General features: G+C 38.3%; 1 pseudogene; it reads right to left on the reverse strand.

Annotated features, from left to right (window-relative positions):
* Positions 1–1804: 1804 nt before the first annotated feature.
* LOC108532826 (zinc finger protein 705A pseudogene) lies at positions 1805–22403 on the reverse strand (annotated as a pseudogene).
* Positions 22404–24053: the final 1650 nt, after the last annotated feature.

Here is a 24053-nt window from a genome sequence, read left to right on the forward strand (position 1 = left end):
ACGAATGCCATTATTTTGTTTCTCACATCTTGAGGAAATACTGTAATCAACATGGAATATACTTCAGTTACCTTTATTCTTCAGTCCATGTCAATGAATGGAAGAGAAATTGTATGGCATGTATGTAGCAAAGACTTGTTAGTGACCTGATCATAATTGACATGAGAGAGCTGAAACTGTCAACATAATAAACTAAAATTCTTAAGCAACAGCTTTGACTTAAAACATGTGGGACTTTCAGGTAGAGAATCTCTAGCTCTGCGTTCAGTGTGAAAATGTTTTTATGTGCAATTTGTTGTCAAATAACATAAGAAAACTTTACTTGGATGAACCCTTTAATTGTATTTTCTGTGAATAAACATTCAGCCAAGCACTAGGCTTGATGTTCACAAGAAAACACAGTGATAAAATGCTGCTAAAATGGAAAATAAGAGAGGAAATCCTTTATAAGCTAAATAAGAAGGGAAAGTCTTTCCAAGGGCAATGAATTCTCTTGGAATACCAAACACTTCTTACTGGAGAAGTTATGCAATGAAAAATCGTGAGAAATCCTTTCGTCATAGAGCAGCACTTGTGGCACATGTGAGATTTCACACTGGACAAAACACGGTTAGCATCTTGAAAGGAGAAGATTCTTTAGTGGTAATTCATTTCTTAGTTGACACTAAGTTTCTCACATTGAGGAGCTATCAAACTTGAAAATCCCTGTGGAGAAACCTGATAGATTTCTCAGCAGAAAAGTGAGTCAAGAAGGGGGACCTCTAGAAAAAACTCTTAACACATAGTTTAGCAAAATAATTCAGGAATTTGAGAAAATGTCTATTCATAAAAATGCAGCACATAAATGTATAATAGCAAAGTGACCTGGGCATAAATTGAATGCAGAATTATATAAGAAATCTCATTAAACATTTCCAAAAGATCAATACTTACAAATATTGAAAGAATACAATCGGTTGTTGAAAAACTGATAGATTTCTCATCAGAAAAGTGAGTCAAGAAGGTGGACCTCTAGAAAAAACTCTTAACACATAGTTTAGCAAAATAATTCAGAAATTGGAGAAAATGTCTATTCATAAAAATGTGGCATGTAAATGTATAAAAGCAAAGTGACCTGGGAATAAATTGAATACAGAATTATATAAGAAATTTCATTAAACTTTTCCAAAAGATCAATACTTACAAATATTGAAATAATGCAAAATAATACATACAAAATAATTATAAAATAATACTTACAAATACTGAAATATATATGTTATATGTAACATATATATACACATATATACACATTTTCTTTTTTCCAACAACATATATATGTTATGTATATACGTGCAGAGCTAGAGATTCTCTACCTGAAAGTCCCATATGTTTTAAGTCAAAGTCATTGCTTAAGACTTTTAGTTTATTATGTTGACAGTTTCAGCTCTCTCATGTCATTTATGATCAGATCACTAACAAGTCTTTGCTACATACATGTCGTGCAATTTCTCTTCCATTCATTGATGTGGACTGAAGGATAAAGGTAACTGAAGTATATTCCATGTTGATTACAGTATTTCCTCAAGATTTGAGCCCTTTGGAATATTTAGATGTTAAAACTATAGCTGAAGTCTCTTCCATTTTCCTTACATTCCTCATTCCTAATACCATGTCATCTAAAGTCAGAATATGTTCTGGAGACGTTTATAATTTTCTCACCAGGGTGAATTTTCTCATGCTGTTTAAGATTAGTACATTGACTGAAGTCTTTCCCACATAAATGGCATTCATATGACTTTTCTCCAGTGTGTGTTCTCTCATGTCATCTAAGGTCAGAAGATAGACTGAAGGCTTTCCCACATAGAAGACATGCATGTAGCTTCTCTCCAGTGTGAATTCTTTTGTGCTCTCTAAAGCCAGAGCTTTGACTAAAGGTTTTCCTACCTTTATCACATTCATAACATCTCTTTCCAAGGTGAGTTCTCTCATATCTTTGAAGGTTTAAGGATTGAATAAAGGCTTTCCGACATTGATACACTTATATGGTCTCCCTCCCATGTGAGTTTTCTTGTGTCTTCTAAGGTGAGAACACTGAGTGAAGGCTTTTCCATATAGATGACATGCATATGGTCTCTCTCCAGTGTGAGTCAGCTTGTGCTGTCTAAGGTGAAAGCAGTTAGTATAAGCCTTTTCACATAAATTACATTGATATGATTTACATTTAGTATGAATTTATGGATTTATGTTGTTGGGGACAACTGATTACTAAAGGATTTTCCACACTGTTTGCTGATGTAGGGTTTCTTTCCACTATGAGTTAACAAACATTGAGTCATTGTGGAACTGTGAGTGCAATCTTCTCCCGAATCATTATGTTCAAAGAGATCCTCTGGAATGAGAGATTTCTCCATTGTCAGACTGGTGGATGTGTCTTTTCTGATGATAGGATGCATGGATACCATGTGTTTTTTCCTAAGGTCACTTTCCCTGTATGGACTCTGGCCTTGAAGAAATTCTCTTCCTTCCCTCCACAGCTCTTTTCCATGTTCCAGCTGCAAAATTATATAGGATTTGCTTATCTGATACCTGAGGGACACCAGGTGACTAATGTTTTCCAGCATCACATCTCTGTACAGCTTTCTATTGGATGTGTCCATCAAGAGAAAGTTCCACTCTTCTGGGTGAAGTCAATAGCTACATCTTCAAAGGTCACTTTCTTTAGTGAATGTGCTGTCAAGAGCTCAGTTTCTGTCTGTCTTCTTCTGGATTTTCACTTGCAGATGCTTCAGGCACTAAGAAGAGCTGGAGCTGAGTCAAGTTAGAGAGCTGAGCTGAGCGAAATACAGGAGTAGAGGAAATAGCAGAAAGGCACTGGGAGCTCACTGCATCCCCAAGTAGCCCATTCCTGCCTGGCACCACAGGCATCCATCAGGAGGGTGGCCAGAGGAGTAGGGGGTAAAACTTCACAGGAAGGTCTTCTCTAGCTGAACTTTGTAACAATTTGAACGGAACGAGAAGCCTCCTAGCCAGAACTCATGTATTTCATTTTCTTTATCCACTCGTTGATTGATGGGCGTTTGGGCTGGTTCCACATTTTTGCAATTGCAAATTGCGCTGCTATAAACATGTGTGTGCAAGTTTCTTGTTTGTATAATGACTTATTTTCCTCTGGGTAAATACCTAGTAGTGGGATTGCTGGATCAAATGGTAGATCTACTTTTGGTTCTTTACGGAATCTCCACACTGTTTTCCATAGTGGTTGTACCAGTTTACATTCCCATCGACAGTGTAGAAGTCTTCCCTTTTCACCACATCCATGCCAACATCTATTTGTTTTTTATTATAGCCATTTTTGCAGGAGTGAGGTTGTATCACATTGTGGTTTTGACTTGAATTTTTCTGATAATTAGTGATGCTGAGTACTTTCCATACGCTTGTTGGCCATTTGTATATTATCTTTTGAGAATTGTCTATTCATGTCCTTAGCCCACTTTTTGATGGGATTATTCATTTTTTCTTGCTGATTTGGTTGAGTTCTTTGTAGATTCTGGATAGTAGTTCTTTGTTGAATGGATAGATGAGGATTTTCTCCCACTCTGAGTTTCTTTTGCTGTGCAGAGACTTTTTAGTTTAATTAAGTATCATCTATTTATCTTTGTTTTTGTTGCATTTGCTTTTGGGTTCTTGGTCATGAAGTCTTTGCCTAAGCCAATATCTGGAAGGGTTTTCTGATGTTATCTTCTAGAATTTTTATGGTTTCAGGTCTTATATTTAAGCCTTTGATCCATCTTGATCCATCCAGCTAATTTTTTGTATTTTTAGTAGAGACGGAGTTTTACTATGTTGGCCAGGCTGGTCTTGAACTCCTGACCTCAGGTGATCCACCCACTTCAGCCTCCCAAAGTGCTGGGATTACAGGCATGAGCCACTGCTACCAGCTAATGGTGGCGTTTTTATGGGAATTGCATTGAATCTCTAGATTGCTTTTGGCAGTATGGTTATTTTTCACAATATTGATTCTACCCGTTTATGAGCATGAGATGTGTTTCCATTTGTTTGTGTCATCTATGGTTTCTTTCAGGAGTATTTTGTAGTTTTGCTTGTAGAGGTCTTTCAAATTCTTGGTTAGGTATATTCCTAATTATTTTATTTTATTTTTGCAACTATTGTGAAATGGTTTGAGTTCTTGATTTGATTCTCAGCTTGGTCACTGTTGGTGGATAACAGAGCTACTGATTTGTGTACATTAATTTTGTACCTTGAAACTTTGCTGAATTCATTTACTAGTTCTAGGAGCTTTTTGGATATGTCTTTAGGGCTTTCTAGATATACAATCATATCATCAGCAAACAGAGACAATTTGACATCCTCTTTACTGATTTGGATGCCCTTTATTTCTTTCTCTTGTCTGATTGGTCTGGCTAGGACTTCCAGGGCTATGTTAACTAAAAGTGGTGAAAGTGGGCATCCTTGTCTTGTTCCAGTTCTCAGGAGGAATGTTTTAAACTTTTCCCCATTCAGTATAATGTTGGCTGTGGGTTTGTCATAGGTGGCTTTTATTACCTTAAGGTATGTCTCTTCTGCGCCAATTTCGCTGAGGGTTTTCATCATAAAAGGATGCTGGATTTTGTCAAATGCTTTTTCTCTGTCTCTTAAGATGATCATGTGATTTTTGTTTTTAATTCTGTTTGTCTGGTGTATCACATTTATTGACTTGCATATGTTAAAGCATCTCTCGTCTGAAACCCAGTTGATCATGGTGGATTATCTTTTTGATACGCTCTTGGATTTGGTTCACTAGTATTTTGTTGAGGGCTTTTGCATCTATGTTCATCAGAGATATTGGTCTATAGTATTCTTTTTTGTTGTTGTTGCGTCCCTTCCTGGTTCTGGTATAAGGGTGATGCTGACTTCATAGAATGATTTAGGGAAGATTTCCTCTTTCTCTGTCTTTTGGAATAGTGTCAGTAGGATTGGTACCAATTCTTCTTTAAATGCCTGATAGAATTCAGCTGTGAATCCTTCTGGTCCTGGACTATTTTTATTTTTATTTTTTAACCATTTCAATCTTGCCTCTTGTTATTGGTCTGTTCAGAGTTTCTATATCTTCCTGATTTAATTTAGGATAAATTTCCAGAAATTTGTTCATCTCTTCTAGGTTTTCTAGATTATACATGTAAAGGTGTTCATAGAAGACTTGAATACACTTCCATATTTCTTTGGGATTGGTTGTGATATCTTCCATAAAACAAACATATTTTTTTTTAAAAGAGGGTGGACAAAGATTTATAAGGCAACATTTAAAAACAGATGTAGGCCGGGCGCAGTGGCTCAAGCCTGTAATCCCAGCACTTTGGGAGGCCGAGACGGGCGGATCACGAGGTCAAGAGATCGAGACCATCCTGGCTAACACGGTGAAACCCGTCTCTACTAAAATACAAAAAACTAGCCGGGCGAGGTCGCGGGTGCCTGTAGTCCCAGCTACTCGGGAGGCTGAGGCAGGAGAATGGCGTAAACCCGGGAGGCGGAGCTTGCAGTGAGCTGAGATCCGGCCACTGCACTCCAGTCTGGGCGACAGAGCGAGACTCCGTCTCAACAACAACAACAACAACAACAACAACAACAAAAATGTAATTAATGATTTCAGGCAACATAGATCTCAAGGGTCAAAACACTAAACGGTTAAAAGCAGGGTTATTTTATCATGAACACTACATTGCACAATGAAGTTATAACAGTTATAAAACTTTATGCGTTGACTAACATCAACACCTACAGTAAAAAATTATCAGGAGAAAAGGAGAAATATGCAGAAATACTATAGCTCCAGAAAAATCTAACAGCCTTATCGCAGACTTTGAATGATACAAGTGGTCACTTAGGTTTTTGGCTTCATATTCTTTCCCTTGAGAACTGCCCTTCTTCTAACCCTAAGAATGTTTTGGTGGCATTAATCAAGAGACTGTATCTTCCCCACCAAAGGCACTGAGCAAATGTAGTGGACACTGGATACTCCACTTCGATTCTTTGGGATTCGTTTTTTGCCAGTTGTGTAAGCCCATTCTCAGCTTTTGTGTGCTTTGCCAGTAAGGCTTTGCACCTGAGCCCTTTGGAGGCTGGGCCTTGGGCACTAGGTCTGCCTTGTCTACATGTAAAGCTGAAAGTGCCTGGAAAGTTTATGGCCCTCCAATCTCTCCACACCCAGGGCTTCTTTGCCCCAGGATGACATGCTAGGAGGTATAATTTCTGATCCACAGCTCTCATATCAGGTTTTGGAAATTGCAAGGCTTTTTTCCCCTTCTCTAGCTTTCCCCACTCCCTTACTGTTTTCTCTCAGAAGCATATACTTAAGAAATCACTCTCAATGGAATCTTTTGAGTAAGTCTTAAGATGTGAGTCTGTGAAACTTAACCTGAGATAGCACATAGCCTGAGCTGACCAATCAGAGTGGCTTATCTTTCTGACTCAAGAATTGGCCAGAGGTGGGCAATTTACCAAAACTGGGGAAATCAGAGTCCTTTATCTTGTCTTTATTTGTGTGTTGGAAGAAAGATTGTTTCTCTATTCCTGTGATTACAATATGTAAGGAATATACAAGGCTAGATTTACTAGAAGCTGATCTTGTTGTACATAGAGACTGCCTGAGGAAAGAAGAGAGAGGCAAGCAAAACTACAAAATGAAGCAAGAAAGATAGTACCAATAAGAATTGTTAATATAACAGGGATTTCCAAAACAAAAACTTAAGCAAAGGCTAGATCTAGGGATTCAAATGATAACTTATCATTTGAAGGGCCCCAGAGTGCCTGTGCCTTTGGGTGGTGTGACATCTCAATGTCACCTTGTTTGGACTGATGATGATTAAGCCCTGAAAACCAGACTAGATGATGGATGTCTTGGCAGATGCCTATGTAGATGGCCGACATTGAAGAGCAGACCTGCTTCATTCCTTGGCACTATGTAAACAACCTTAATTAAAGAGGAGAAGAATTGAGCCCCAAATTCCACTCCTGGTGGAATAGGGACTTGAAACAGATATTAAATTGACTTGTAGAAAAATAAACTAGGCTGTATTTCTGCTGTGTTATGATTGAATGTATCCTCTAAATTTGATGCGTTGGAAACTTAATACCCAATGTGGCAGTATTAAAAGATGAGGCCTTTAAGAGGTGATGGGATCATGAGTGCTCTGCCTTCAGGAATGAATCAATCCATTAATGGAACAACAGATTAAAGGGTTAATGGATTAATGGTGGCTATACAAGAAAAGAGAGACCTGAGCTAGCACAACCAGTCTCCTCACCTTCTGATGCCCTGTGGCCCCAATTCGGGAATCTTCAGAGTCCCCACCGGCGCAAAGGCTCTCACCAGATTTGGTCCCTCACCCTGAGACATTTTAGCCTCCATCACTGTACAAAATGCATTTCTTTTATTTATAAATTACTCATTCTAGGTATTCTGTAAGCAACAGAAAATGGACTAAAACAGAAAATTGGTAGTGAAAAGTGAGGTGTTGCTGATAACAAATACCTGAAAGTGTGGAAGCTGCTTGGGAACTGGGTAATGGACAGGGGCTGGAGGAATTTGGAAAAAGAGGCTAGAGAAAGCCTAGATTCTGGTGAATCCTTAGAGTATAAGAAGACTAGGGAAAGTCTGGAAGTCCTTAGAGGTTGGTGAAGTGGTCATGACCAGAATGTTGATAGAAATGTTGACGGCAAAGGCCATGCTGATGAGACCTCAGATGGAAATGAGGAATAAGGTGTTGGGAGCTGGAGCACAGGTCACCCTTGCTACACCATAGCAAAGAACACAGCTGTGTGGCCACACCCTAGGGCTTTGTGAAAAGCTGAACTTAAGAGTGATAGAATAGAATATCCCATGGAAGAAATTTCTAAGCAGCAAAGTGTTCAGGCTGCTGTGTGGTTACTTCTAACTGCTAATGGTAAACTTCTAGAGAAAAGGGAAACAGTAGAAAAATTTGGAAATTTATCAGCTTGGCTATGTGAAATAGCATTTTCAGGAGAGGAATCCAAGAGTATGGCCTAGAGAGACCATCTGCTAAGGAGATTGGTACAGAAAACAGAAATCATCAAGAGAATAGAAGAAAGACCCAAAGGCATTTCAGAGATCTTTAGGGCTGCCCCTCTCATGGCAGGTCTGCAAGCCTGGGAGGGCAGAGTAGTACTGGGATACAGGTCCAGGGAGGGCTCCTTGCAGGTTTGCAGCAGGCTCTTTGCGGGTGACTCTGCACCCTACACCAGGCACAGCTGAACTGCAGCTGCGGAAGGTATAAACCTTGGCGGAGTCCACGTGGTACTAATTCTGCAGGCTCGCAGAGAGCAAGAGCTATAAATGTTTGGCAGCTTCTACCCAGATTTCAGAGAATGTTATGGAAATCCTGGGGACCTAAGCAGAGACTTATCACAGGGGCTGGAACCACCACAGACAGACCCCAGTAGAGCAATGCGCAGCTGAAATGTGGGGTTGAGACACTGCAGAGAGTCCCCACCAGGGCAATGCCTAGTGGAGCCATGGCCACTGCAGAGTCCTGACTAGGATAAAGCCTAGTGGAGCCCTGGGAGCAAGACTGCCACCATGACCTCAGAACTGTGAAGTAATCAGCAGTATGCAACATCTACCCAGGAAAGCTTCAGGCACTGGACTCCAACTCAAAGGAGCAACCATGTGGGCTGCACCCAGCAAAGCCATAGGAGTGCAGCTGTCTGAGGCCTTGAGGGCCCAGCCCCTGCTCCAGTGTGTCCAGAAGGCAGTGTGTGAACTCAAAAAAGATTATTCTCCAGCTCTAAGATGCAATGTCTGTCCCGCTGGGTTTTGGATTTGCTTGGGGCCTGTTATTCTTTTCTTTTTGCCTATTTCTCCCTTTTGGAATGGGAATATTTGCCTTAATCCTATACTACCATTGTGTAGACTGTAGGCTTTGGGCTTTTGAGTTGGTGCTGGACCAAGTTAGAATTTTGCCTTAATCCTATACTACCATTGTGTAGACTGTAGGCTTTGGGCTTTTGAGTTGGTGCTGGACCAAGTTAGAATTTTGCCTTAATCCTATACTACCATTGTGTAGACTGTAGGCTTTGGGCTTTTGAGTTGGTGCTGGACCAAGTTAGAATTTTGGGGCTATAAGGATGGAGTGAGTGTATTTTGCATGTGAAAAAGAAATGAATTTTGGGGGGTTGGGGTGGAATGCTAGGGCTTGAATGTTCTCCAGATTTCACGTGTTGGAAGCTTAATTTTCAATGTATAATTTTCTATATTTATATATATATTTTCTTTGAAAATTACTCCGTTTCAGTTGTTCTATTATAAGCAACAGAAAAGAGACAAAGATATGCTGCATTTGAGTTTGTGACTAAAATTTAAACTCACTCTACTTCCTATTAACACTTGTGGGATGTGGTCAAAGGAGCTTGGGAAAGCAGAACTTTACTTCAACTCCAATTCCCCACTCCCTCCCCCGCAACAATTCAGTCTTTGTCATGTAACAGGGCTTATGGAGTTAGTATAATATTTACTTTTAAAAGAAATATGTCAATTTCATATCAAGTTTTTTTGGCTTTTGCATTCAATTTAATAACTGTATTACAATTATTTATAAATATTTACAATATAATCTTGCTCTTCTGGCTATTCTAGCTCCTGTTTTTCCCAGGGCCTGGGAGAACTTTCCTTTTACTGATATAAAACTTTATGGTCTAAACTGACTTACATGACTGTTCATTGTCTTGCTACAAAATCTTATATTTGGATGCAACTACCAAGCCACACATGATTCATTGTTCATCTTTTAGTTTACTCTAGATGAAGAATTCACAAGATTTAAAAAAATGAATACATTATCCCAGAATAAATTTTGGTCTCTGAAGTTTTGGTATCTGTTCTAATAATGAAAATAGTACATTGATGATGAGGTAGAATTTTATAGAAAAAGAAGAATAGTAGGGCTTTTAATGCATGCATTCTCAAGTCTTAAGAGTGTATCTCAACAGGATAAATGCAGATCAACTTTAAAAAAAAAACTAAAAAAGAGTTTCTTCAGTGTGTCTTAATTCATAATTTTAAAATAGTGATGCATATGTTGAACATCTTTCTAAGTAGGAATATAGGTAAAGAGACAGACTGATGATAAGGCGGGAAGCCTTTAAAACTGAACACTGAGCAGGGCTGTGGCAACTAGAATAATCACATTCATTGAGATTCTTATTCTTAGTCTGAACTCTTAGAAAGGGCTACTTCATTCCTGATTGTCTGTCTGCCAGGTTCATCTGCTATAATTTCCCAGACATTTATGACTGTTATATTTGTAATGATTTTCCTATGACAAAAGTATGAGAAGCAAAAATTGCACTGCTGTTGGTTAATGAAATAACAGCTGCCTGAGAGCAAATCTTTCTCAGTAGTGGAAATGGGTTAAAAAAAGGAAATAAATATTTACTGAGTTTTCATACTCTGTAGTTGGCACCATACCAAACCCTTAGCAAATATAATGTGTAAAGGAAATTGTTTATGGAGACAGTTTGAGAACTACACTTTAGTCATATGCATCTCAATTAAAATCCAGGCTCTCCTTTGTCTTCCTCTCTCTGTTCTTTGAAGATGCAGATAACTTCTGTATATTCCCACTACTGATGATTTTTTTTTTTAACTTTTATTTTAGGTTCGGGGTACATGTGCAGGTTTCTTATACAGATAAATATGTGTCACAGGAGTTTGGTGTACAGATTATTTCATCACCCAGGTAATAAACATAGTACTTGATCCTTATCCTCCTCCCATCCTCCACCCTCAAGTAGGCCCCAGTGTCTATTGTTCCTTTCTTTGTGTCTATATTTAATCAACACTTAATTCCCACTTATAAGTGAGAACATGTGGTATTTCGTTTTCTGTTCCTGTGTTAGTTTGCTTAGGATACTGGCTTCCAGCTCCATCTAACTTGCTGCAAAGGACACGATCACATTCTTTTTTATGGCTCTATAGTACTCCCTGGTGTACACGTAGCACATTTTCTTTATCCAGTCCACCATTGATGGGCACTTAGGTTGATTCCATGTCTTTGCCCTTGTGAATAGTGCTATGAATTAACATACGCGTGCATGTGTCTTTATGGTAGAACAATTTATTTAACATATTTCTTTGGGTATGCACTCAGTAATGGTACTGCTGGGTCGAATGGCAATTCTGTTTTAAGTTATTTGAGAAATCCTATGGCCGGGCGCGGTGGCTCACGCCTTTAATCCTAGCACTTTGGGAGAACGAGGTGGGTGGATCACGAGGTCAGGAGATCGAGACCATCCTGGCTAACATGGTGAAACCCCGTCTCTACTGAAAATACAAAAAATTAGCCAGGTGTGGTGGCGGGCGCCTATAGTCCCAGCTACTCGGGAGGTTGAGGCAGGAGAATGGCGTGAACCCGGGAGGCGGAAGTTGCAGTGAGACCGCGCCACTGCACTCCAGCCGGGCCATAGAGTGAGACTCCGTCTCAAAAAAAAAAAAAAAAAAAAAAAAAAAAGGAAATCGTCAAACTGCTTTCCACAATGTCCAAACTAATTTACATTCCCACCAAGAGTGTATAAACATTCCCTTTTCCCCGCAACCTCACTAGCATCTGTTATTTTTTGACTTTTTATCAATAGCCATTCTGACTGGCATGTGAGGGTATCTCGTTGTGGTTTTGATTTGCATTTCTGTAATAAGTGATGTTGAGCATTTTTTCATACGCTTGTTTTGACCACAAGTGTATCTTTTGAAGTGTCTATTCATGTCCTTTGCCCACTTTTTAAAATGGGATTCTTTGTTTTTTTTTTTGGCTTAAATTCCTTATAGATTCTGGATATTAGACCTTTGTCAGATGCATAGTTTGCAAATATTTTCTCCCATTCTGTAGGTTGTCTGTTTATTCTGTTGATAGTTTCTTTTGCTGTTTAGAATCACTTTATTTTAATTAGGTCCCACTTGTCAATTTTTGTTTTTGTTGCAGTTGCTTTGGCATCAAATCTTTGCCAGATCCTATATCCAGAATAGTATTTCATAGGTTATCTTCCAGGGTTTCTATAGTTTTAGGTTTTATATTTAAGTCTTTAATCCACCTTGAGTTAATTTTTGTATATGGCTACCCAAGATTTTAAGATTTAATAGAACACCAATGATGCCAGATTTATTTTGCTTTCAAGTATAAAATTGTGTTATAATATTGTCCCAATGCCTTCTTAATCTAAACAGACTCCTGACACCCTATGCTTGTCACCAACCCTTCTCCTCCAAATCTGATACACCTGACTTTCTGAGAACCTGTGCTTTAATGAGTAAACTCACACAGCTGCAACATATGCTGCCACCTCCTGGCATCTTTTAAAAAGGTAAAATCTGGTAAGAAAAGAGTTGGTTCAGATGCTCTTTGCAAATATACTACTTGAATATGGCCCTTCATGTACTTATTCTACCTTCTTGCTTAGAGTTATCCACTTTTGGGGAAGCAAAATAATCTTGAGTAGGTCATCTGTTCTCTTAGTATGTCTAACCTGATAGAATTTTGAAACTTTCTGGTGATTCTCTTTTGCCATTTAATATGCAGCAGGGCAGTAGTTGATGCTCATAAGGGAAAAAAAAAAAAAAAAAAAAAAAAACAGATGAACTCTTTGATGAATATAAGTTTTCCTACTATTTATACTGCACATACAAATTTGAGGCAGAAGCCATGACATTCACCTGGAGCACTTGGCCATACTAAGTCAAAATTAAATGAAACATTTCTTGCCACATTACTACATACTTGCTTTAATTTTAATTGAAATGACCCAGTAACATTTGCAATAAGGTAGCTAGCTGCTGGTAAACTATGCCATGCATATGAAAACTTTTAAAATTGTATTACTAGTTCATATAAAATAGAGCAATGCTAATTCACTGGATTAAATGGCTAATTATCTTTAAAGTGTAAACAGGCCAGGTGCGGTGGCTCATACCTGTAATCCCAGGACTTTGGGAGGCCAAGACGGGTGGATCACGATGTCAGGAGTTCAAGACTAGCCTGGCCAAGATGGTGAAACCCTGTCTCTACCAAAAATACAAAAATTAGCTGGGCGTGGTGGCAGGTGCCTATAATCCCAGCTACTCGGGAGGCTGAAGCAGGAGAATTGCTTGAACCCGGGCAGTGGAGGTTGCAGTGAGCCAAGATTGCACCACTGCAGTCCAGCCTGGGCAATAGAGTGAGATTTCATCTTAAAAAAAAAAAAAGTGTAAACAATCTGAATTGAGGCATTCTTAAAATGTTACATCAAGAAAACTTAACACGAGAAGCATGATTGATACATTTTGAATTGTGAATGATAAAAATTCTTGTAATCCATTTGCTTATTGCTCGCTTGAAAGAACAATCAAAAGTAGATTGATCAAGGGTAGTTTTGTTTTTGTTTTTGTTTTGTTTTGTTTTGAGACAGGGTCTCACTCTGTCACCCAGGCTGGAGTGCAGTGGTGCAACCTCTGCCTTCTGGGTTCCAGTGATCCTTCCACCTCAGCCTCTGGAGTAGCTGGGACCACAGGTGTATGGCACAATGCCTGGCTAATTTTTGTATTTTTTGGTAGATATGGGGTTTTACCATGTTGCCCAGGCTGGACTCGAACTCAGCTCAAGCGATCTACTCACCTCAGCCTCCCAAGTGTACTTTTTGCTTTAGTTATTGTTGAATGTCTAGTACCCGCCATAAGGCCTAGCATGTAGTAAGCTCAATGATGTTGATTGAATGAACAATTGATTCCTAGCTCTTTTATTTGTAAAGATGCCCGATTCTTCACATTAATTTATGAAATGGTGTTTAAACTTAACAGTAGATACAACCTTTACAATAAGCAAATGTGTTCTCTTTATATGTTGCTGGTCAAAATGTGGTTCCTGGGTCAGCAGCACTGGCATCACCAAGGAGCTTGTGAGATTTACTGAATCTCAGGCTCTACCCCATACCTACTGAATCAGAATCTGCATTTTAATAAGATCCCGAGGTGATTCATACGCACGTTAGAGTCTCAGAAGCATGGCTTTAAAGGACCTAAGCTGCAATTATTATTTCTGTTTTCCATGTAGCTATAGAATTTATTGTCCCATAGATTTCTGTTTTCCTAAATAAAATTATTCTGTGACCAGACTTCTCACTACTTTCTGACTGAGTCAATGCAAAATAAATTTTTCACATCTTTGTTTCCTTCTTTCTTTTGTAAGATTGCTCAGGCTTAGCAACTGTGTGAATTCCTACTCCTGAGCTGTGAATCAGGGGGCTTTTTATTTTCTTTTTTTGGAAACGGAGTTTTTGGTCTTGTTGCCCAGGCTGGAGTGCAATGGCGTGGTGTCAGCTCACTACAACCTCCGCCTCACGGGTTCAAGCAACTCTCCTGCCTCAGCCTCCCGAGTAGCTGGGATTACAGGCACCTGCCACCACACCTGGCTAATTTTTTGTGTTTTTAGTAGAGATAGCGTTTCATCATGTTGGCCAGACTGGACTTGAACTCCTGACCTCAGGTGATCCAGCCGTCTCAGCCTCCCAAATGGCGTGGTGGCTCACGCCTGTAATCAGGGGGCTTTTTATAAGTGTAACTCCCTTCTAGGGCTCCTTGATTAAACACGTTTTAAATGATTGAACCAGTGGTTGGCTATGAAGACATTACTGCTTATACAGTTTACTTCTTTAAAAGTGTGTTTGTTGCAGTGCAGACTCAGCACTTAAGGGAAGACTTCCTGCCACAAAATATTTGTAACTGCTCCTGAAAGAGAAAGCAATTATCACAAGTCGGTTAGGTCTTAAAACAAAAAATCAAAACAAAATAAAACAAAAACAAACGTTTTACTGAGATCACCCATGTGCAAATTTATGAAGGGGTCGGATCACTTGTTAATTTTATTTTTATCTGCTTTTCACTTAATTGTTATTAACTCAACAGCAAATTTTTTATTAGAAAGAACATTTTGTCTATTTTTAACTCACCTAAAGTTATTAAGATTTTTAGTACAGAAAAGCACTTATGGTGGTTGTTAATTATTCTACTCATCGTAATGAGATGCTTACCTAAAGTAGGTATCTTCAAAGTCAGCTCCTGCATCCAAAGCGTGTGTACCAGCTGCAGGGGAGCTGCAGGTATGCCTGGTATCAGGCCATTCTTTGCCTGAGGAGAGGTCCGTATGTGGGCCTTGAGGCTAACGGCAAGAGAAAGAAAATGCATTTGGAAAAAATAAAGTGCCACCACATGTGCAGGCTTCCATCTTGGTACTTTTCACTCTTTGTAGAAATTGTTTGCTAGAAGGTTGTAAAAGTCGTGGAAAAGCCTGGGACTTTGGACTGAGACAGATTCAGGTTCTGTAACTTCGTGAGTACTCTCAGAACTCCATTCTATTTTTTTTTTTTTCTTTTTAACAGTAATAGTTTTGAGCTTTGGGATATTTATTATCTTGTGGTTATTATTTTGTGGTATATTTATTTACTGGTTTATTATTTTCTTTTCTTATGAAAATATAACTAGTGAGGACAAGTGACTTGTTGGTCTATATGCCTGTGTCTAGCATACTGCCTTGCATGTAATAAGTGCTCCCTGTAGATGACTGCATAAATGAAAGAGTGTTTAGGTGTGTACTAATAGTTCAGGCACTACGTGTTAATTCATTCTCATGCTATCCTTGTAATGTAACAATAATTAACACTTACTGTTCCAGACAATGTTCTAGATTGTCAGTGCTTTACACTTAGTAACTCATCTGATGGTTTTAACAACCATTTGATGCTTGTAAGTAGGTATTAGTGTTATAATTTTCATTTGCAGATGAGGAGACCGAGGAACAAAAAGGTGAAGTTGCCCAAGTTAACACCCATAGACAATTAAGCTAGATTTTGAACCAGGTGGTTTGGCTTCAATATTCATGTCCTTAACCCACCCATATAGAGTGGTTCATCAGTGCTCCCTTTTGTGGGTAAGGAAGTCAAGATTTAGATAGATTCTCCATAATCACACTTTTGAAAGTTGGCAAAGCAGGGAACTGGGCCTGGGATACCCATGTACAGGCTAGAGTTCTTTCCGTGATATCACAGTTCTAGACATTTTATTATGATCCCAGAGACATAGATTTCCAAGGAGAGCCAATTGTCTGTCTCCATTGCCAAAAAGGTCAAGAACATTCATCATGAGGAGTATAGTAAAAACAAAATAAAACTTCCCTATACTTCAGCAAGAAACTTTTACATATAAGCCAGTAATATCCTTTGTGGTTCCGGTCAACACGTCTTAAAAAAAATGTGTAAAGATGTTAGGGAAAGTCTAACAATTACATGGTAAAGGGAAGGCAGAGCTGCTGTGTAAAGGCATATTAGCAAATGAGTGAGTTTCAATTTACGAATACAAGGACTGACAATAAATTCGAACTTGCCTGACATCTAAGAATGACAAAGTATATTACTGGCTTTTAAAATAATCCCAAAGAACCAATGAAGCTTAAAATATTTAAGTTTTTTTTTTTTTTATTATACTTTAAGTTCTAGGGTACATGTGCATAAGAGTTTAGGGTAAATGATAAGTTTTAGAGGTTGGATTGTAAGCTAATGGAAATTCCTAGAGCAGTTGGAATGAATTTATGAATGTGTTTTTAAGGTTTTAGATAAGTAAATGGAAACATCACTAATGTGTCATTGCAGAAAATTTGGCTTTATTGTTTGTTTCTTAATTTTTTTAAAAAACATTATGGTTTTATAGAGACGGGGTCTCACTATATTGCCCAGGCTGGTCTTGAACTTCTGAGCTCAAGGCATCCTCCCACCTTGGCTTCCCAAAAAGTTGGAATTACAGATCTGAGCCACCATGCCCAGCCTGTTGTTTGGTTCTTGTCCTTGAGATAGACATCTAAGAACTTGGTGTCTGGGATCAAAGGGTCTGAGTTTGAATCTTAGCTCTGCCCCTTACTTGTTATGTGACCTTGAGCAAAGTTTTTAACTTCTTGGTTCCTCAGTTTCTTTATCTGTACAATGGGATACTGATGATCCTCACTTCATAGGTTTAGAGAGAATTAATTGAATTAATTTTAAATGACATTTAATTACATTTTAAGCACATGAAAATGCTTAAAACAGAGACAAGCATATTGTCAGGGCTCAATAAATGTTGGCTGTTACCATTAACTATTGTGAATGCACAGATGGCATGAACTGCCTGCCCTTTGTCCAAGTTAGTAATTCTCTGTTTTAGGAAAATAATGCAGAGGTATTTCAGTAAAAGAACAGGGAAATATCGTTCTCCATACCATGTGGGCACTTCACTATGGAATCCTCTAGTGGTATGTTCAAATTATCTGTGTGGGGTAAACTGCGTTGTTATAACTGTTTCCAATCATTGGCATTTTCTAAGAGAAAACTGGAAAACGTTGCATCTGGCAAAGATGGTGAGAGCTCTCTTATTAAACCTGCGTCTGCTGTGCTACTTCAAGTGATTATATATAAGGCACATGGGAAGGAAGCTGAATCAAGAAAATGACTAGGTAAATACCTAGTAAATGGTTCAAAGGCTGGGCAAAAAATAAACTGTGACTGAGGAGTTACCTTGCTCCTGATTGGGTCAGAAACAAACAAACAAACGTAGATTATTAATGTCAGGAAATTGATTCTCTTGCATGTAGCAGTGGTCTAGATTTTACTGGAACAATTGGTTAGAAAGTAGAAACCAGTTCATATAAAATAAATTCCAGTGTGTGCTTCAGACAACAAAGAGAACAAAAATGCCTGACCTCTGTTACAAAGGCTGCAACTCCAAAATAACTTCAAAAACACTGTAAGTTTAATGAGGAAAACATCCAATTTTGTTGATAAAACAAAAAAATTGGATGATTGTGCTTAGACCTTTTCTGAATGACTGAAGAATTCTGTATACTTACATATATTATGAATTGGTCAAAAAAAGCTGTGAAAAATTGGAGAAACTCATACTGTCGTGTATTTGTATTGTAAATAGGCTCAATTCTTTCAAAACTCCATTGATACTGTGTAACAAAAATTATAAAAATGCTTCATATATGTTCACTGAATTGTATTACTAGACATTTGTTTTAATCAAACAATTTTTTTCTCTCTCAATGAAGACTCCCTCCTTGACAAAACTTTAGTTATGCTTTTGAGTCCTCTTCTCAACAGCTCTGACCTTGGCTTTCTGTGTGCCTGTCCTGTTCTTGCATAGCCCAGTTCAGTAAAAATCTGTGCCCTCCCCCTGTCCCACTGATACTGGGTCACCCTTGATATATAACCAAGTTCATCCCCTACCTTTGATTTATAAGTCCTTGGCCCACCTTTAGCAAGAATCCTGTTAGGTCAGTTTCGCAAGAATCCTCCTACCTTGATGTCTCCTCTTAGTAATTTTCCATCTACTGATCCCCTCACTCTGTTCCTTGGTTATAAACAGTCTTGAATAAGGTTTTCCTTACTGTCTTAATGAGTGCCAGAATAATTACACACACACACACACACGTATGATTATATAATTCTCTCTCTCTAATATATATACATATATTGGAGAGAGAACTAAAAGTGCAGTCTAAATATTTAATAGGAGGTGATTGACTAAATGAATTAAAAATTATAATATTTGAAATAGTATGCTGGCATTAATAGTCATCGACAATAGTATGCTGGCATTAATAGTCATCGACAATAGTATGCTGGCATTAATAGTCATCAACATTCATAGAATGCCATTTTCCATACTGTACTAAGTGCTTCACGTGCTGGGCCTCCGAAGGAACTGAAAGCTACCAGGAACCTAAAGCAGCAGTGCTCTCCATCTCATGTCTTGCTTTATTCTTCTCTTCAGCAGTGGCTTCCTCTGCTCCTCAGATCTCAGGGCAGATAACATGGCAGCTGCACATTTTTATTGAGGAGTAGACTTTTCTCCTTTTGTCTCCAGAAGGGAGCAGTATTGAAGTTGTAGGAGCCAAGGTAAAACTCTTCCTTTGCCCTCTGAAGGTTTGCTGAACAATCGACTGACAAAAGGCAGATTAATAGGAGAAATGGCATCCAAATTTATTTGTGTGCACAGGAGAAAAACCACAGAGTGATTACCCAGTATCCCAGTGGGTAACTGGGGAAGGGAAATGGAAAAGTGTGGATGATTTTTGGAGCGTAGTAACTGATTTTCAGGGGAATTCAATGGGCTTGGAGAACATATAATGGCCTGGGGCAAAATCCATTGGACTTGAAGAACCTACGATGGTTTGTGACAAAAGTCTGTCCAGGTTTGTTGACAGACTTCAGCTTTTCTTCCTGTGATATTAGTTCAGTTAATAAAAACTCAAGGAAGAAAACAGAGGTCATTGTTTCCTTTATTGCCAGGTCTAGACTTCAGGCAGAAAAGGGATCTTCGGAAAACAACTTCATCTTGTGCTTTGAGAGAGAGAGGATTGAGCGAAAGGAGGTAGGGGGAAGGTCAAAGAAATCTTAAGGCTGCTTCTTCAGTGCAGCACATCACAGTGCCATGTTTTGGTTTCTGAACCCCAACAGATGAAACAATTCCATCCTTCTTCCTATTCCTGTGACATGTTCCTCCTCATAGGAGGAGGACTGGTTTATGTTACTGGTGACATCAAGCAATACACTGAGGTTTGCTAATTAATGATGAGGTCATGGCTTCAGATTGTGGGTGGCACAGTCCAATGTCTCTCTTGTCTTTTGTTAATTCGTGGACCTGTGTTGCCACTTGTCCTTTGTCTCCTGGTAATAACTAGACCAGACCAAAGATGGTCTCTGGCAAGCTCAGTTTAGTTTCTAAGCCCAATAATAGGTTACTAGATCAATTGGAACCTGCGCTGTGGGCCCAGAGAAAATTATTTCATGAGAATAATTCATTTCAGGCGAGGTCTTCATTTCAGGAGAGACCTCAGCCCAAAGTTGTGTGCCCCAACAGGAGTTAACAAAGCTCTTAGTTTGGGGATTGTTTGATTTTGCCTGACCCATATTGCTCGGTCTGTACTTTGCTCTGTAAACAGAACAAAGGCACTCATCCTTTCTCAGGTGTTAGAATACTACAAAGGGAAGAAGGCAGTGGTGTGCCATCAAATTGGCTGTCTATGTGGAAAAAGACTGGATTTGTAACAGCTGCTGATTTTTCTAATGTAGGTACTTTCACCACGGTCTATTTCCAACTCCCAGTGATTTGACAACTGCTTATGGATGAAGTTCCTCAGTTCTGATCATCAGCTCTCTGAGTGTGCTCCAACAAAGTTGCAAAGCGAGTCATTAAGCTTCGTCCACCACAGTGAGAACAACTTTTCCTCAATCCATTTCCCAACCCCTGGGGAAATTTCTGAGCGGCCCACCTTGTCTATTAGGCTTCTTTCCCTAGTTTTATCAGGTATGACCAGGGAACCATGACTACATCATAGAAACATGGTTGTTAGGAGTCTGCGATAATAGATCAGGGGCAAATTTAGAGGTTAATGTGTGCTGGAATAACGTCCCAGTCATAGGTTGGGTCTCTCCAAAGCAGAGCCTAAGACAAAGACTTATGTACAGGAAGTTTACTTAGAAATATGATTCTGGAAAGCAGAAGTGCAGAACCAAGAGGAAAGGAAAGACAAAATAAAGATGCATTATTAACTTCTACAAATCTGACCCCTCTGTCAATGTGAGTTATTGAAAGAGTAATCTCCTCAAATAACACATAGTAAGAAATGAACTGGGAGTTGCCAGTCCACTGGAGCTTGAGAACAAATCCAATGCAGATGAAGGTAGAGCTAAGAGAGGTGCACAAACCAATCCCAGTGACATCACTTGAATCTCTGGATTGAGATATGCTGTATGTACCATTCCCCCTTCTCCAGTTTTGTCATGTGAACCAGTTCATTTCTTTGTTGTCTAAGCCAGTTTGAATCACGTTTTCTGTCATTTGCAACCAAAGTGTTCCAACTGCTATACTTCCACAATAAAAAGCTCACATTGTATTCTGGTTGTTAGTGTCTTCTCCAATAGATTGCCACCTCCTTGAGTTAAGGCCCTATGCATCTTATTTAACTTGCATCTCCAGCATCTAACAAAGCACCTGGCATGTAGTAGAAGCTCAATGCATGTTGGATTGAAGGAATATGTTACATTAATTTGACATCTGTAATCCTGATCATTTCTAGTCTCATCAATGCTTTCTTAAAGAATGTAAGTGGGTTAAATTTTTTTGTGAAGGGAAGAAAAGAAGATACAAATTTGCCAGAAAATGTGATAAAATGCATTTACTCAGGGGAAAAAAAGAGGCTGGTTATGTGAAAGAGTTAACATTGTAAACATAATAAATATCCTTAGACCGTTTTTTCCTTGTTGACTATAATACAACTAAAATGTTAATGAAGGTACAGTTATAATTCACTCATTTACTGTACCTAACCTAAGGAAATTTTTTTCTGACTTTTTTTATTCCTAAGGGAAGAATCTCTATATAAAATGAAGACCTAGCAAGGAGAAAATGTCTTGATGTTGATAATCTTGTTTAGCCTAAAAGAGTTACCATGAACAATTATGAGCTTATTGATTAGAAACTCACAAAATAAAAGCTTATTCATAACCTACTTCATACTTTTATATTAAGACTACACTACTTCTTCCCCTTAATTGAAATCCTTTCAGAATGAGAATCTATGAAGTGGAAAGTTCAGGAAGTCAATAATTTAATCTAACTATCCATCATACTGTCTGCATTTTTTTGCACATAGTTTGCTGAATGAGCACTTAAAGCAAACTTAACATAATATATTTAAATTATACATAATCTTCCAAATTGAATTGTGAAGCCATTATCTGGGATTCTTACCATATAACTTTACTATTGTTAAGAAACTCATGGAAGTTGCAAGTGCTATTCAAATATATTTCTCTAGAACCCAACATTTAGAAAACAGAATGCAGATTTAAAAGAATAATATTATCATTAATAATACAAATGTTAAAATCTTAATATTTGGAGGTCTACAGTAAATTTTAAGCAAACTGCAAACTCTATTTCCCTTCAGAACCCCAAATCCTGATATTCTCACTAAGCCAAACATTAGCAGCTAGTATATTTCAATCCTTAAGTAACCCCTTGCCTTAGACTAATGACAAGATTTCAAAAAAAAATTTTTTTTTGTAGTCAAAATTCCAGATTCTGAATCAATAGAAAAGAAAACAAAAATTTCATCCTCCTTGCTTTATAGTAGGATCCAGAAATCAGAAGCAAATTAAGTGTGATAGAGCAGTTCATGGTTCTTTCTTACCAGATAAGGGACTGACATGACAACATTGGCTTCCTCTAGGCTTGACAATGCCTGGGTTTCTCTGGGTGCATGTGTGGCTGTATCTGTGTACAGACTATTCTGAAGGCTGAGCAGATGATTTGCAGATGTATTGCAGACATACACAAGATTGGAATGCATCAATCATGACTCTGCATTTCTATAATGTGTGTCTTTATCCTTAAATGTTCACTCTATATTTTCCTCTTCCATGAACCTTTCTGAAATAAAGTCTTTCTTGATTAATTTCCTTTAAAATCATTTATGTTAATTAGGGAAATTATTAAAATCTGAAAAAGCCCTAATGCTATGATTCTGTAATGTGAATTTGAGGTTAGAACATTTTAAATTAATGAATCTCTGGTAAAAATGAAATATTTTACCTCCTCTGTAATTAATAAAATTTCATTGCAGGATTAGGTAGGTATCTGGTCGGATAGAGAAAAGACAACTTTAAAATCTGATGTCTTCTCTTGATTTATTAAGAACCCTTCCTTATTTTTTTCTTCCTCCCTCCCTTTGACCGTTCCTTCCTTTCTCTCTCCTACCCTTCCTCTGCTTCCTCTGCACTTTCATCTCCGCCTCCCTCCTTACCCTCTTTGTCTGTGTCTTTTTTCTTTTTTAAAAAAGATGATCTCAGTTTGGAATAAACATTCTTGCGAAATAGGCCAGGAATTTTGCCAAGCTTAGTGTGTACATGTCAGCTGTTTTCTGGAAAATAATTGCACCATGTGACAATGTCTATTATTTTAATTAGTACTGAGGAATGCCTCCAAGATATTTCATCAGGTCAGTATTTCTTACACAGGCAATGGCTTTTTATTTCCTGATGTGCTGATTAAGCAGATAAATGACATTTTGACATCCTGTATAGGTGAACAAAATAACTGCTATAATTAATAAGCCAGAACTCAAAGAAGTAGTAAACCATTCTCCATGTGTACAAAAGGCTTTAGGACCTGCAGCCTGAGGAAGTTGAAGTATTCAAATTACCCAAAGGAAATGTTAACCCAACTCTATAAGCATAGGAAGGCCACTCTCAGGGAAGGCCTTGACATGTCTTGGGAGCTCAAAGTGCTTTGTTATACAGTCTCTAAGGTTTAGCTAGTCATCTGGGATCTGTTGCATTTCCAGAATACTTGCATGTTTGCATACTAAATTCAAGAAGTATTAATTTCAAGATCTGAAAAAAAGAGTCACTTTGTAAAACTGTATGGGGAATACACATTCAGAAATTCGTGAACCTGAAAACAAAAGTGTGTTTAATAGTGATACAGGTGGTAGGGTGGGGAACAGAAGGATTATTTCCTCTTTCCACAGCTGTTCTCCAACATTACTGCAGGGTGAACTAAAGATTAGAATAAGAAGTGTTCCTCTGAAAAGGAAAATATTTAATAATTATTATGCTATGTCAAATTGTAATGATGGGATTTGGGGATATAACAAAATACACATTTGTATACTGTTTTTGTCTGTCTTCTGTGTGAGTAAAGGTGATTAGTCAGTTTTATTGTGAGATTTTATGGAGGCTGGGAGGCCACACTCCTATGGGTAGACATCATCTCTGGTCAAGGGAGTGCTAATCCCTGAGATCAGCCACTCTGAGAAGAGGAGATTCTCAGCCAGGAACTAGACCAGCATTGGTTGGAAGAAGAAATTCCCCTCTTGGAACTGGACTAACATTGGTTGGAAGAAGAAATTCCCCTGTTCTTCTGGGTCTTAATCTCTTTATCTAAAAAATTCAGAGACACTGTGCTTGTACTTATGAGAGGTGGTGTGTTAGGCCATTTT

This window comes from Rhinopithecus bieti, unplaced genomic scaffold (assembly GCF_001698545.2).
Source record: "Rhinopithecus bieti isolate Rb0 unplaced genomic scaffold, ASM169854v2 scaffold_9690, whole genome shotgun sequence".
In the NCBI taxonomy this organism is placed as follows: domain Eukaryota; kingdom Metazoa; phylum Chordata; class Mammalia; order Primates; family Cercopithecidae; genus Rhinopithecus; species Rhinopithecus bieti.